We start from the raw sequence: 13537 nt of genomic DNA, 5'->3' as shown, positions 1-13537 counted from the left end.
AAGCCGCGGCGGTTTGTCAATTCGTCAAACTTTTCAGCGTCATCTTGGTTTTAACTTGATCTAAGCCATGTTTCCCTACGTTTATTTTTTCGTAGAATAAAAAATAAAATAAACTGTAATACCAATCAACGTAAACGGATATTGAAAATTTCCGCTATGCGCACATTTCCTCCTGTATATTTTTCGTCTAAGAAAATGACCGAAGAATAAACGACGTAATTCTGTGTCGTCGCGAAGAGGAAAAATTATCAAAACCCATCGCATCTCGACAATCACGTCATCCGTTAATTGTCGAGCCGAATGGATGAATTCATCGTGCGTAAATGAGCGTATAAACTGGACTGTATTACGCGGTGTAACGGAGTAAGGCTCAAGATTTATCATCAATTGTGACGGCGATATCAAAATAACTTTAGATAGTAGTGGAGGTTTCAAACGGGTTCCTGCTTGGAGAAGAAATGAAAAAAGAAAAAAGTTGCTTCACAATCTCGGTACAATTTTATTTCGACATTGAAGAAACGTCAGGATAATTCAAACTGGCACCTTGATTCGATTGATTATTATTATTATTATTACCATATTACTGAATTGTATTGATGAAATTTTCGGAGCATTTAATCCGCGGTCATTCAACTTTGCCCTAAGATGGAAAAAAAAGAACACATTTTAGAACCTGGTTTTTAACGGAATTAAACCGTGAGATAAATTATCGTTGATTTCAATTCGAAGCCGCGATCGGTACATTATAATAATTTATTCGCCAAAAAGGAGTCCTTGACGACGGGCCGAATGTCAGCCGAGAAAATAAAAGCGAAGGAAAGAAGAAGAAGAAGAAGAAGAAGATGAAAAAGAAGGAAAAGAAGAAAAAAGGAAAAGGCAGAGGGTAGGGTGCAAGTACCGTTTGTCGAATACCCGTCAGTAGGACAGCGTTAAAAAAATCCAGTTCAATACAAAGAGATGATAAGGTGCGCGGCGATTTCATTCAAGGCCCATAAAACCCGCTTTATACAAGACGTCGACGAGCGAAATCCGACTGCCGAGGCGGTTCTCGAGATGTATCGTGTTCGCTGCAACGTCGTGCAAAAAATACGACCGTCATCGTGAGTGGAGCTCGTTGTTAATATCCGTATCTGATTATTGCTTTTCGCACAAGAACGGAAGGAGACGCGAAGAAAGAGATACGAGGACAAAAACAAGTAAATAAAAATACGCGAATGAAATCGTAATTGGGCGAATTTTTAAAAACGAAACCGAATCGATTCCGGTGACGAATGTTACAGCTCGGGAGAGTCGCGCAAAGAGCATCGCCAAATGGAACGACTAGTATAAAGTCCTTGATACACTTTGACGTCTGCTCTCTGTCTCTCCTCTCTAATTCTCTCTCTTTCGCTAGAGAAGCTGGCAAGCCTCGGGCCGAATCGGAGAAGCGCTGGACCGCTGGAGGCTGTGAAGACACTGGGTCAGAGCCAACGGTGCAACGTCCTGACCTCCTCTCTCTCTTTCTTTCTTTCTCTCGTCGGACTCTCATCGCCCATCGTCTCTCCTTCTCATCCCCCACACGCGAGATAGAGAGCTCTGTCTAATTATATCCACTTGTGACTTGGCTTATTATATACGGACAACGCCGTAGCGGCATGTATTTCGCTCGCCGCCGAGTGCTCGTTACAATCTTGCGAGAGAGGGAGAAAAAGGGAGCAAGATAAAGAAAAAAAGAGAGAGAAAGAGAGACAGAGAAAGTGCAGTTTAATTAATCCGCGTATTGCAATGCACAGCGTGCGGGAAATATATTAAAGCTGCGACGTACTGTAAGCCAATTTCAATAATTTTAATAAAGCGGCGTGAAAATGGTGATGAGGAAAAAAAAAGGCAAAGGTAAAAAGAAAATTGTTGGTTTAAATTGGCGCGTTACTGTTCACTGAAATCGTATAAACTTTACTGCGTAGCGAAGGAATATTTCTGATCCTGCGTTGTTAGGACAGATTTCGGAAAAAGCGAACCTATTCATCCTGCCCACCTAATTCTACCAAGGTTCTTGATGCACGCTCGCGCGATCCAGAATCCTCTTTTTGGTCTCCCGAGGGTCGTGTTAGCGGAGAAAACGAAATTCCTCCCAGAAACACGTGGCGACCCTGGCAACCTCGAGTCGTAGGTATTTTGCGTGGCACGACGCGGAGATTCCGCGAGTTATTTCGTTTTCCCCTCTCGACACTTTCGTGACAACAGGGTCGAAGATCAACGGGGTTAACATGCCGGTCGATTGTGCAGAAGCCAGGCGTTGATCGGATACTGTTCACGCTGCATTTCCGTAAAAGAGAATTGAGTAAAATTTCGTGCGTTTTATTTTCATCAGGTTGAAGTTTGTATGGAGCGTTTCTAGAAAAAAATCCTTATTCTTTAGCTTTAGGATTACTTGAAATTTATTAAACTGTTAATAATACATTAAGAAACTCACATTTCGTAAATTCATCTTCTCCAGGTATTCTAAAGCGTGTAAAATAGTCATTTCTGTTTCAACGTTTCACTGTTAGAAATGCAGTGTTGAATGTAACACCAAAAATATTCTGTTAAAAGTCCACACTATTTTGGGTGTTGATTCTAAGACCAGTTGGTGTCAAGAATCGAAGGATTTACACCGATGACCTTTAATTATACAGTAATCGGTGTGGACTTTTATCGACACCGTGAATTTTCTGACAGTGTTCGATGCATTAAAGTTACCAATACCAGCCTCGTTTATTTTTCGATATTCTAATATTTTCTCGACATTTTTCTCTCTTTTCTGTACATACCTATAGGTACGGTATATCCTACAAAAATTTATCTCAAAGTTACCGCGGTGAAAATTATAGACATTATATCACGCTCGAGGCTTAGTTTGGAGAAATAAAAAGGCTACAATATATACGGGCAAAAACAAAAGGTGAAAGTCGCAGGAATACATTTTTCGAAGTCAGAAAGTTCGACCGCTCAACTCTCTAGTGCATATTGAGGCAACAGATGGCATCGTTTAGAGAAAATGAAATAATAAAAAAATTTGACGGAGTAGGCCTAGTGGTCGGTCGGAGTTCAAGAGCAAGCCTACGGAGGTAACGACACATTAACAACCCAACAACCTTCGAACCCTCGGTTACGATCTCGATCGATCGTCTTCTGTAAAGACGAGTTTTCGTCGCGGTAAAAATGCGTGATGGATCACGCGTCTCGCCGCATGCACGTGAGAGTTCAGGATAGGTATAATAAAATTAACGACCTTTAATCCTGGAAAGCGCGGCGATGATCATGCGGCAAAAAATCCTCCTTCTCGAGCGAATAAGCTAGAAAATTTTATTTTAAAATCTGACTCGATTAAAAGTTTATGAACAAGAAATAAATTAAAGTTGAAACTTTCTGAAAATCATTTTAGCACATTTAATTCGTTATGCGTGACAGTAGACGTCATGGTAATTATAAAAATTGCAGGCTGTCTCGAGCTTTCAAATTTTAAACATTTATTCCGTTTATATTGACATATTGACATAGTGTTTATTCCTCAAGAGTTGAAAGACTCTAACGTGACCGAAGTGAAATCAGACGCAACGATCAATTCGTCAGCTTACACAACGCGATGAGGACAAAGTTGTCTTTCTACGAAAAACGATAATTCCCTCTCGCTTCCCGGTCATTCCGTATCACCGATTCCTCAGTGTCTAAAAATAAAATTCCTCAGAAACTGACCTACATTCACCAAATATATATTTTTCTATTCGTTAAAGCTGCGTCTCGTTTCCCTTAAATGTGACTAGCCAAGTCTCAACTGTGCAATAATGATTTACAGTGAGAAGTTTTGCATCGCGTGCGACGCGCACAAGTCGAAGTAGGTATCTACACCGATCCATCGTTGCTCGTCACAGCTTCACAAACAAGTTCCCCGACGATGAGCTCGTTGATGCAGGCGAGACGTCTACGATCCACTCGCTCGTGTTGAAGAAAAAAAAAAAAAAAAACGAAGTAAGAAAATATTTCTTACACATACGTATATTAACACCCACGCCGAAACGGCGGAGGCAGCGCAACCGTTGACAGACTTATCTCCTCACTCTCTATCAAGTTCCTGCCACCGACTCACCGTGATAAAACATCAATGCTCCTAACTGGCAAACGGACTAACTACAGCCTCCGCCTCTGCAGCTTTGTCCAAGGCTGAATAATAAAACCAATCAACGAGATCTATCATCGCACGCAAAAACATTTTCCACGCATGGGTCGTTGATTATAATGATGTGAAAATTTTCAAGGATGATATGAAATTCAACGACTTCTTGAAATGGCGTGAAATTCGCGTGCGCGTAAAGACCCTGTACTATGCAAACGCATTCCGTATATTATAGCATGTGGCTTTCGACAACCATAAGATTGGTTAAAGATTTCCAAAAATTTGTGTCGTACTACAACTACGTGCTTAAATAAGCTCGTATACGTATTACTGCACATTAAGCGATAACTCTTCGAGAATATGGTGTTCGTAATGAGGAGTTAAACGTGAGGGTAGGAATTACGACGAGGCGAAGAAGATTTCACAACTTTACATCGGAAAGTCGTGGTTGATTTCCACTCTTCTAGGGAACCTATAATTAGTTATATTTATCCGTTAATCCGTCGTTCGCATCACTCTCGACCAAACGCGAAGATAACGAAATGAAGATATACACGCATGCACGCGTTTCGTAATATCGACAGCGTATGTACCTTATGTGTACAGGGTCGAGATCTAGCGTAAGCCGCGGCTGCTTTAAATAGTACAAAGAAAAGATTGAAGTGCTTAGCGCTCGTCAGCTTTGCTAACGCTGGTACATTTTTCGAGAGAAACGATCTGCCAAAGGGCAGATAAAATTTTGCCCGCGATAAAATGTGACGTTGTTTATAATCGAATACCGGATACGTTTTAGGTACCTTAAACTCCAGTTGCAGGTATACAGCGAGTAACAGGACACTAGGTACAAGTTACATGCATACCTAGAACAAGAGAAAGTCGGGAGAACTGTTGCAGCAGGTACAAACGTTAATCGATACGTATACATACCTGTATAACAGTGTGCCAGGGTAGCCTAATTCTAGGTCTACGTGCCCGCCTAGATTTTATGTTCTATGTTCTGCGTTTCTAGATTGCTTCCTTTCGTCAAACTACCTCGTGACTCTTTTTCTCAGGATTTATTTTTCCAGGGGGTCACCGCACCTCGAACGTCCGGTTTTACACCGTTTAACACCATTTAACACCGCTACGTCGTATTGTATACCGGTTCGCGGAAAATTTTCACAACCACTTTTCTCCGACGCGTTGCAAGTTCCGGAATTCACGGTGTACGCTAATAGAAATCATCAAGTTAGAAAGAACGGTGCAACGGGAATTACTTTATACTTCGAAACGGGGCCAGGGAACTTATGGACATAGGTTAATTTACAGCCTTGACGTAAGTAACCCGTTGGACTTGTAATCATGCATACAGTTTTGTTTACGGCGTATCGCAATTTCAGAGAAGAAATTTAGATCGGTTTAAATTCGGGGCTTGTATAAAATCAGGTATAACGTACCGTACTGCACACATTGGGTAAAAAAAAAATTGACAGTTTAATTCGATTCTAACACTCGAGTGCAGAGATAGCGATTCACGGAATGCCACTGTTTCTTCAACTTTCCAACTCTCCAACGTACCTTACGCAACATAAGCATGCGCTTACAAAAAAACTGCGGAAATATGGAATAAAGTGTGTGAATTCCAGAGTGAAATTATAAACGTTGCATATTATTAAAGATCTACGTAGTTAAGTAGGTACGGAACCGAATGCCGAACAAGGAACGTCTATAATCAAACTTACATTAAAACCAAACAAATGGCAGACGAAATGTGTTCGTTTGTGGATACTTGTAATATATTTTCAAATAAGTTATATGTATAACAGGGTGGTCCTTGTATGAGGTAAAAAAAAATCCTCAATTTTTTCAGACTTTTATTTCATTCCCTTAGTCACCCTGTTTAAGAGGAGAGTTTCAAATTATTCAAAAATATGCTCATACGCTATATTTTGTACTGAATTTTATTTCAAACTTATTCCTAGGCAAAAAAAATCCATAATCTCGACTATTCAGTGAGATTCTTCTTTCCAGTGGGGAAAAAAGTCGTTTTGTCAATCATACGTAATCCGAGAGAAAAAATTTTGAAACAAAAGACTAGCATTCATTCAGTCAACGCTACGTAATATCACAATCGATGACGTGCAAATATTGAGGTTATTTTTTTTAAACTTAGTCTGATCATTCGTCGTCTTGAAAAATAAAACGAATTAATTTATTTTTCACCATTTGGAATCGATTTGACATTTTTTTTCGACCTCATACAAGGACCACCCTAATGTATAATGATTCCCATATCGCAGAAATTCGTGTTACGCGTTGGCCGCCCGCAGCAAGTGCGGAGAAATTCGAAGCAGATTTATAAATTGGCTTTTTCGTACAGCCAATTTTCAAGCTTGTATATAAAGATATGTATTGCCCGAGAAAAACCGCCGTCTGTGAAATAACTTGCCGAGTATTCGTCGGCATGAAAGAGAGAAAATACAGAAGGGGCCTTGCCGAATAGTCCAAGTGCTCGAGGGCCTGCCTCGGAGACTTTCAGAGATTCTCTTTCGCGAGGAGTGTAACTGCAGCCATGGGCCCGTAGGTAGGCACTGTAGCACAGAAACGATCAATGCGATAGGTTAGGATTCTTAGATGTCGGTCACAGGCGTCTCCGTCTGCCGCCTTTCACTGGGTCTTCACACGTGGATGAATCCCCGTATACCTTAAACCGAGTGAGTGCTTGCCTTGCCTTGCCTTGCCTCCTCCTCCTCCTCCTTCTCCTTCTTCTTCTTCTTCTGCAGCAGTAGCTGCGATTTGGCGCTTTAACGCGACTGTCACTGACCGGCTTTGACTCTTTTTCGAAAACAACCGATCGCTCATTCTCCGTTTGATAATAATACATCACGTTTTAAAAACGCCTACGGCAAAGGGAAAACCAATCGAAAATCACTGGAATCGTTATAATGTGTGAAAAACGAAGGTGACAGTTACGAATATCCTGCTACTGTGCAGTGCAACGATTTTGAATGATCGATCGAGTGCACTATCGGACAATGACAATGATTTTTAGCCAATGGAAGCGTGACGTATAAAAGATGTCAACCCGCTTGACTAAGCGATTCAAACAAAATACTTCTCTGCTGTTATATCTTTTTTTTGCAAACTTCACGCTCATCGTCGAATCGAACATATTATTACTGTGATTCATGTATGTGCAGGTGCACAGCCATTTGCATTTTCACTTCAACGTATATATCTACGTGCACTCGGTTGACAACGATCAATATTGCGCACTGCAATACCTGCAGGAGAGAGGAGATACAGACAGATTATTCAGGGTGTAGACGACTGAAATCCCCGAGTAATTAAATTGCTGTTCCCTACAACGGTTTTAATCAAATCCATCAACTCGGTCAGATCTGCGGCTCTGACGTGTTGAAAAAATTTGTAAAAGTCATAGTCACAGTTTTCATTTTCCTGAATTTTCAAACGTCGGTGTGAGTCAACGCCAAGAAAAGGAGGTTACGAAAACGAAAAGAAATAGAGAATAGAACCTGCTTTCTTTGATGTTATTTTCACCTGAAAGCATTAGAAAGACTCGACTCGATAATATATTATCGCGTGTCAGAAGTCGTCGAGTTAGGCGGAACCGTTTCGACGTAAAAGTCACATCGTTACCATGCATGCAGCCAATATGGGGAGCCGAGGTGCCTGTATGGAAACTCGCGTGCTGCATCAATGAATTTTAGTATTAACAATAATTTAGTCACGCGATTCGCCCGGGCGTAAAATCGATCTGGGTGAACAAAAAACATTTCTAAAAGCAAACATATCAGTCAAGAAGCATTAGGCGTTAACGTTATGCATATGCACACATACACACATGTATTATATAAAGTAGCGACAAGTTGATCCGGAATCCGGACGACGAGAAGAAATAAATAAAAACGATTCATCGAGTTTTGATTCGTGAATTCCCGTACCCTCGAACATCGACACCGTATCGAGCAATTCGTATAATATAAACCGCATTCCAGAGACAGTTGAGGATGAAAAATATCGCCAAGATTTGCGTCAATAAAGACATACGCCGGGCGCATGGAATTTGATTTGGCAATTAGGGTTCGTTTTGAAAGGTCAAACGACACCGCCTCGCATCGGAAAGCAGCGCGCATCTCGACCATCCAGCCACCGTATAACTACGATAGGAATCTCTTCGCGCTCTAAAAATAGCACCAAAAGATCCGATTCGAGCTTGAACACGTCGAACTATTTCGTACGATTCTCACCGTTTTTGAAAATGATCCAACAATCTTTTTCCACAATCGTTCAAATTCATCGTAGCTTCATAAAAGTGCGCAATGATTTTTTGACGCGGATCCAAGCACGCGGAGGTCAACATCGGGCCAGAAAGCACTTGAGGATCTACTTTTCGTTTAAAAGTTGACCGCGTCACGGATGAGGGAATAGATTATCCGGCATGCAATGTCCAGCGATCTGATTCAGACGGCATATCGCAGGCCAAAAAGAGTATAAGGTATGGAAGGTCTACCAGTACCTGCACACGACTTGGAGTGAACACGGTTGATTGGTTTTCGAGGCGAAGGCTGAAGCAGACTTTATAGTTAGCCGGTAGCTTGTTTCGCAGACAACGTGAATTGCCAAGTGTTACTAGGATACCCACACACGCACACCTTCGCGCATATCTACAGTCTCCGACGTAACAGGTATGAACTTATGTCCAGCATACAGAAGTCCGCTGTCGCATCTAAAGCAGGTATAAGATCCGAGTCCGCACCAGCCCAGGCGAACGCTGACAGCTTTTGTACACAGTACCTACCATGGCAAAATGTGTTCCTATAATGTAAGATCCAGAGGAGCATTATTTTTTACGGAAGAATGAGTGTCAGGTTCAACTGGAATCCTCGATCCACCAAACATCGAAGGATTCTTTTTTTTTCTAAATCCCAAAAATCCTGAACCCTGCGCGAAACCGATTTCTGAACATCCAAGGACAAGTGAATCATACCCTTCGGTTCACGCGTACCTTCGTAAACTGTGACGGTCGAGTTTGCGCAGAATATTAAAATACGGCGATTTATGTACACAGTAAAGTGCAAAGTTACTGAGCGATGAAGCTGTTATTGCAATAACATACGGCCCGTGGCTCTAGCCTCCGTATCGATAAACACCACCGGTTAACCGGTATAGCCTTTACGTAAGTATAAAAAGATACGCCCAGCCATACATTTTCCAAGACGTCGTCTATACCCACACTCGAATAGATTAACTCAAGTGTCAGGGTGACGACATTGAGGGTTCGCCAATATGGAAAACTTTTCCTCGTCGTCGCGCGACGTCGTTTCCCTACATCAGCGCGGAGGCGAACGTCTGATACGACAATGAGTATTTTCCGATCATGGCGGAGCTCTGTTTCTTTTCCCAGCTTGGCTCACGTTGGATCTACGTAGGCAGGTATCAGTTCGCGTCTATCACCGGATCCCATGGAATTATCTAGATTGACCAGCGAGTGTCTGATATCGACTCGCCGCACGAAAGGCGAGGAGAAGGCGACATTGTTTCGTTGGCTGTGGGTGGATTTATCGATTGGCAGAATGTCACGCCAATCGGCGACGTGGAAAGAAAGCGTTGGATGGTTATTATGCAAGGCAGGTGTGCAAGCAAGATCTCCCGATCGTCCTAAGAATTTACCTCCAACTCGTTGTCTCGATTGAATTTCGCAAACCCCCGTTGAAAATCACTCTGTCTCACATTATGCATTGAATGTTATCAAGAATAAATGATCCGATTGCATACAGCATACTTTGACATTTAGGTATTATTACATGTATACATTTGTGCGACAAGTGTACGTATAACATAATCTCTGCGGTTGTATAAAGAATAGATAATATAAGTTATCGTCCACGGGCAAAGGGGAAAGTCCGAAGCTATATATAGTAATTCAGGATGTAGGAATACCTACGTATAGAGAAAAGCAAGGGAATGTGCAATTGCGAAAACTAAACGTACGTGTCCAGCATATTTCTGCCTCATCAGCACGATCGTCCAGCGGAAGAAGAGGAATATATATATGTATATAGATGTATATATATATATATGTATCGTCAAAGGAAGTCGGCCCCTCCGACCCACGCGAACAATACCGACCACCACCGGCGTTATGGGACCCCGTGACATTTCGCGAATGTTTGAAAAACGGCGAAAGCATCGAATGGGCGATATGAGCCTGACGGGCACTGTTTGAAAGTCCCATATACGCCCCGTCGATACGGAACTCCGGGGATTTGAGGATTCAAAAAAGACCCGCGGCGAGGGAACGCCGTTGTAAATGCCGAAGTATGCGTATGGGTAATATAATCGCGTGCGTCGCAAATGTGCGCGAGTCTACGGTCTACGAAATCGTAAAAGTAAACCACCATTGGCGGGACGACCTGAAGACGACGAACACTTTGGGGAGAATCGAGGATAATAATGGAAAAGTCGTAAAAATCAATTGAATCTTTCAGGGGTTCGAAACGTGAGGCTTTGCACAATTAAACAAACAAAATTTTCCTTCACGTTTCAATGGCTGCAGCGATTTTCAACGATTTTCAGATGCCGATTAAACCTGGAACGTGGTTAAAAAAAAAATACTCAAAATTATTCTACTAACCCCATGGGTGCAATGCGATTGAACATTCCGTACGATTACAGCTCGGTGAGTTTTCTCACGATAAATATTCAAGCGGGGTGCAACGATTCTTTGCAGTTCAACGTTATTCCCAGACGACGACGATTTTATACGAACCTCGGGGATATATGATCCTTTTCTTCTTGCGGGCTAATTTCGTTTCGTTCTAATCTCTGATTCACCCGTCGAGAACGACCAACGTTGTAACAAGAAGTACAATCTGTACCGTAGGCCGATTGTGTTAGTTTAAAATTTCCGTAACCATTTCCGGTTCTCCGTTGCACATGCAATTGGGAAGAATTGTTTGCACTTAAATACCATACATACCAAGAGACTATTTCTATGAACCAAAAACCTCGAATTATCAATTCCTAAAATTGACGACGAACACATTTTATTATAAGCCATGAGTTTGAACGCGTGACGATTTTTCTTAGGAATTTGTTTCTACGATAATCTCTGCGTTTTCTACGATTACAATGAACGATATCAGTTTTGATAATTGTTCTTATTTTTTCAACCGTACTTACGGATTTGGACGTAACACACACAACGAATAAGTATTTCAAGCCGAGGAGATACTTGGGTAGGTCATTAGCATAATCTCGGTAATTGTTTGACAAACATTGCGCTTGATATACCTCTGAAACATTATTATTATTATACGACGAATCGTTACGCTGGAAATTTTAACATTAAATACGTGATACTCAACGAAAAACAAAAAAAAATACTTCCGGATACATACCCAAGGCATAGAAACGTCGAAAGGAGAGGAGGGGATAAAATGTTTTCATCGAAGAGCGTCGAATGAAAATAACAAATTTATCAAAACCCGCAGCGAGTAGTCTGATAAATGAATAAACAAATATCAGTACGTGTCGGAAACACGATTTTCCATGCTTATACGTATACGTGTAGCTCAAAACGCAGGAGGCTAAACAAAACTCGACTTGTGAAACATTAGAGCAGGGCAGCATGCAGCTGTCGGAGAGCTAATCGCAATGAAACCAAGATCGTTGCAGATAAGGGTACAAGAAAAGGGCTCTTCTGCGACCTACCCAAGTTCCATAATATGCTCCTCGTAAAATAAATAAAAAATAAAAAAAAAAGACACGCTCAAACGCACCGATGCGTTTGGTAAAAGCTAACCCAACATGCGGCTATTACATCGCCGTTACAAAAAAGAAGGGTCGCGGAGGTCGAAATTGGCCTGACAGCAGCTATACGCGCACATGTTGCACTCGCAGTGTCTTTTCACCGTGCTAACTGACCATTGAGAATGCTATAGTCAGTCTTTACCGACTGAGTAGAATGTAAATTTTTGACTATTATTATTAGAAGTCTATACGCATAACTGACGATAAAATGCCGCAGTCAGCGCAATTTTACTACATGCAATGTCGAAACCGGATACCGAGCAAAAAGTTTTGTTTGACGCAATGATGATGCCAAAAAAAACAACGAATACCTGTAATGGAATTATCACTTATTCCTTATTTATGGAAGGAATACATTTCCCGGCCTTCTTTTTGCATGAAACTAGGAAAGTTTGTATTAATAGATATAGATAGAGAAAAGATAGTCAGTTAAAAATCTAGTAGATTCGTTCGATTTCACTCTATCATTTTCTACAAAGTCACTGAATTTCTTTTTCTTTTCTTTTTTTTTTATACAGTAAACGATTCAACATAGCCATTCATCGATCATAATCAATATTGTTGAAAATATGTTGTAAAATTAAATACACAACGATGTTGAAATGAGAAAAAAAAAGTGTTTCAGTAAATTAGTAGATAATTGTCGTCTAAATAATTTGAAATAAAGTATCCATATCTGATTTTATGGTTTCGTTTAACTATTTCGCATTCCCAAAGAGTTTGACAAATACTCAATGTAACGTGTAATCTCAATATTATCTCGCAATAAAGTTGGTGAACAGCATAGATTTTTGGCCAACCACGACCCTTTTCAAACACAACTTTAAAAATGTAGGCACTCTCACAATCCGCATTGTATTGTTCCTGCACGGATTGGCAAAGGGACTCTCGTAAATCACGTACGAAAGTGAGTAACTGCACCGCACGGTCGGAGTTCGTTTGGATTGGATATGCGATGTCACGCAGGGTTGTTTCAGCCGACCCTGCCACAGCTGTATACCGGAATCACATTAGTATTTGCAAAACCTACTATACGTATAAGGCGCCTACCCACCAACCAAGGCCGTAAGGGGATCTCGGAGATTTTAACAGAGTCCTGGATCCCACCGGAAGAAGGAGGAGGACCGAGGAGAAAAGGAGAAGAGGAAATATCGGGGGCGTTTGCTATTTCGTGACCCGAAGCATACGGTCCTTTCTTTCAAACTTCCGTGACCTTACGCAGAGCTGCTACCGTGTACAGAGATTGCAGGCGAAAGCTGCAGTCGGCTACTTTCCTGGATATTGTCAAACACGACGACTAAAACCATTTTAGTGTCAAAGCGCGTACGAAAACAAGTTTTTCCTTTTTCGCGTAAACGAAATACGCGGAAGTCGTTATTCTTGCAAATTAGTTTATACGAGATAACCGTTCACCTATTTTCTTAAGCGGAAAGTTCCGACGCTGAAACTCGGACGAATTTTCGTTGCATCGACGAATAACGATTCACTTTTTCCGCAGGTTAACGAGGAGGAAAAAAATTCCAACAGCTGTTAGCTATTCGCGGGTGAAGAGACGACGAGAATGCTTTTGATTTGTTCAACGGAATCGCG

The 13537-nt window shown here is 41.4% G+C and overlaps 1 protein-coding gene across 1 annotated transcript in view; it reads right to left on the bottom strand.

Annotated features, from left to right (window-relative positions):
* Window positions 1-13537, bottom strand: part of LOC124301506 (uncharacterized) — a 42250-nt gene that overhangs the window by 26703 nt on the left and 2010 nt on the right. The window lies entirely within an intron of this gene.

The sequence above is a fragment of the Neodiprion virginianus genome, chromosome 1 (genome assembly GCF_021901495.1).
Source record: "Neodiprion virginianus isolate iyNeoVirg1 chromosome 1, iyNeoVirg1.1, whole genome shotgun sequence".
In the NCBI taxonomy this organism is placed as follows: Eukaryota; Metazoa; Arthropoda; class Insecta; order Hymenoptera; family Diprionidae; genus Neodiprion; species Neodiprion virginianus.
Note: the sequence above shows the minus strand (reverse complement) of the source record. Positions and strands in the feature narration are given on the sequence as shown.